This window comes from Nanorana parkeri, unplaced genomic scaffold (genome assembly GCF_000935625.1).
Source record: "Nanorana parkeri isolate BGI_ZX_2015 unplaced genomic scaffold, ASM93562v1 scaffold475, whole genome shotgun sequence".
Lineage (NCBI taxonomy): Eukaryota > Metazoa > Chordata > Amphibia > Anura > Dicroglossidae > Nanorana > Nanorana parkeri.
In genome coordinates, this window is record NW_017306743.1 from 578,213 (window position 1) to 581,780 (window position 3,568).

Here is a 3,568-nt window from a genome sequence, read left to right on the forward strand (position 1 = left end):
TAACCTTTGTTACATTGTACTTTCCTGGTTCCTCTCAGCACATTGATTACACTATTTTATCTATCGAATGGTTTGCCCATGGACATGTGTACCAAATGCCTTAAGACTCTCACTTCCTATTCTCTATCTACACCAGTGTAGCTTTGACATGATACTTCAGGGAACATAATGGTACATGGATGTGATCTTGGGCGGCACAAGCAGCTACTTTAACGAGCAGCCCACTTTTTCCAGAATGTATAGAAGTAATCTTACTGATCTCTAGTGTGCCGTGTGGTTTACTTAGCGTTACTTTATTTTCTCTAATTTTCCCACAGAAGGAAAAAAAAAAAAACCTATAAAACACATTTGTGAAAGAAATCTTCACTATGTAAAGTAGAAAGCAGTTTACCTTTAAAGTAGGGATGCACCGATATATCGGCCGCCGAAACATATTGCCCGACAATAGCACTTTTGGCAAAATGGCGAAAGTGCCATTTTCTGGCCGATAAAGCGGTACATCTGTTCCTTCTCTCCTCCCCGCTGAACACTGCTCTGTGTCCCAGAGGGGAGGAGAGAAACTGTCACAGGAGGCCGAGTGGTGCGGGGGAAGAGCGCTGTGAGCGGCCGGCGTCTCTCCTCCCACACAGCTCAGCCTCCTGTCATAGATCAGGAGAGCGGTGTGTGGATGGAGACAGAACGCGCTGTCACAGGAGGCTGAGCTCTCTTCACCGCACCGCTCGCTCAGCCTCCTGTGACAGCTGTCAGGAAGGAGAGCGGTACAAGCAGTCAGTGATTAGTGATCACCGAGTGTTTATAAATAATTGAGGACATGGTATGGTTACTATATCCTCAATTATGAATGAATGGGAAGTGATCTACATCCCCTCCTGTTCATTCATAATTGTGGTTATAGTAACCATACTCTGTCCTCATGTTACGAATGAACAGGAACACTCAGTATAGGATTCCTGTTCATTGATAACAGGGGCTACAGAAAAAGAGATAGAGGACTCCGTGTCCTCAATCTCTTTTTGTTTTCTATTTTTAAAAGGGAAATATCAGTCTGTCTGTTTAGACCCCTAATATTTCCCCCGAAGCCCCATAAAAGTAAAGTTAAAAAAAAATTAATAAAAATGAATATAAAAAAATTAAAAAGGTTTATAAAAAAATAAAACATTTTTAAAAAAATTGAAAAAGTTAGAATAAAAAACATTTTTGGTTTCGGTCTGATATATATATATATTATTTTTTTTAATTTCAGTTTTTAAATTTTCATCTACTTTAAAAAGCAAGGAGCCTTCCACTTTCTTTGCTGTCCAACATGTTTGTTCATCCTTCCAGTTTTACTGTCTCTAGGTCTCTTTGTGATGTCGGGTGACAGAGCTGTTTGGAGCGTTTTAGATTTCATACAGCGTTGTCCACTTTTCCTCAGTGGCACCTCAGCCGACCACAAGTGATGCCATTGACCTCTCCTCACTCCACCTACAGCAGTAGACCATGCTACGAGGGCTGCTGGGAGTTGAAGTCATGCAGAGATTTGTGACAACGGCGGAGGAGATGAAGTACAAATGTTACCCTCTGCCCATCATAGAAGATAGTGGCCAAACTGAGCAGCAGAAAAGGAGCCTTTTTCATGCATTCTTCACAAAGGAATGTTTGGGCATCACTAGAGGTCCTCCACAGATTGTCATGTTTAGATGACCTGTTACAATTGCTATAAAACTGAACAATAAAGCAGAAATGATGTTAATTAATGTTATAGTGTGTTGTTTTCTCTGTATGGACTTCCAGCAACCTGATTGGTCTGTGGGCCAATCTCTTGTACACATTGACTTCCAGACAGACATGTGTGGGATTCACAGAAGACCACTGATGTTGGGTAGCTGAACATTTTCTACCTCTCACCTTTGCTGCTATTGATGCTTTAGCAGAGTACATTAAAGGAGAACTATGAGGTGAGTGAACACATACCGTCGCTTGTTCACTTCTTGATCATCTCCCTGCAGAGAGCGTTGACTGTCACTCACGGTTCCCTGCAGGGATTCCCCACTCCTCCAGCGCTGCCTGGCGGAACGAACGGGGGCGGGTACAGCTGGCACTGCCTCTAGATAGGCAGATCCATCCCGGCTGCAGCGGTCTCAGTATATCGTGAGCTGTACATACCTGAACGTGACCTGACATCTGCCATTTGGAATTCCCTGTACAACAGCACTCCTGACTGGGGACCAAAAACGTGTGCTAAATGTGATAAAAAGGAACATTCTGATAGGAGAGAGCAGTGTGAGCAGAATGAGAACCTCATCAGCCTGCTGATGCTCTTTCACTGTGAGCCGATGACACCAAAGTATTCCTACCTGTAAAAGAGACTGTAGTGTAGTCCTCTTGGCTGTGCCAATCTCTGTGGTGTGAGCTCTCCCTTAATGGATTTGTATTTTTGTCCATCCACACCAAAGAGTGCGTTCCAGAGCGTTCAGCCCCTGGAACACACCCTGGCCGGCTCTCTGCATTCAGGGGCAGGAGCAGGCGTGGCTCTGGCACTGCAGCCACACACCCCACCCGCAGTTTGATCGCCGGCCCCCAAACACGTGGCACATTAGTGCCTGCGTTCCGGGCCATTGCGATCTGCTCCATGCACTATTTTTGCAGATCATAATGGACCGGAACGCAGGCACCAATGCCACACCCCCTTCCTCCCATGAATGCAGGGAGCCAGCCGGGTTGCATTCCAGAGGCCGAACACTCTGGAACGCACTCTGGTGTGAACCGGCCCTGTAAGGATTCCCTTATATGTATTTCAACTATTTAGCCTGGAGTTCTTCTGAAAACCCAATTGAACTTTCAGCTTAAAATCGGAGAAATACAATCCAGGTGAATCAAAGCATAACGCATGCAAACTCTTAGGGTGAGTTCACACCATAAGCAGTGCGTTCCAGGCCGATTCTAGTGCTTGCAGCATTTTGATCGCACCGCGCTGCAGTCACAATGTGCCTTGCGATCCCGTGCCGGAGATCACATTGCGGCCGGAGGCCGTGGCTACGGTGCCATTCACTTCAATGGCCCGCCACGCTCCCTCCAGCCCGGCAAAAAAGTGAGCCGGCCGCAATGCGAGGCAGTGCGTTCTGGCCAGAATCGGACAGGAACCAACTGCTTATGGTGTGACCTAACCCTTGGGGCCCATTCACACCATCTTCAGGCAATTACCGCACAATGCAGTGGTCCCTCTGCAGAGGTCCAACATGCACCCTGTTGAGTCAGACATATAGCAGCAGGCTTAGGTCAGTCCTCTGCAGAGAGAGCGCACTGCTTCCATTTAACCCTTTCGCTGCCAAGCCCTCCGGAACATTTTTCAAATCAGCTGGCCGCGCCATTTTTGAATTTTCTGCAATTTTTTCCTATTGATTTGATTTTCAACTGCTGCGTTGTTAGCGTTTGTAAAAGACCCCCCAAACCATATATTTTCTGAAAGCGCAGGCCCGGTAGAATAAAAAGATGGTGATACTAAATTTGTAGGCCCTGCGATAATTGCGCAAATGTTTCTCAAATTAATATTAAACCGATAAAAATACACAATTCAATTGTTAAAACC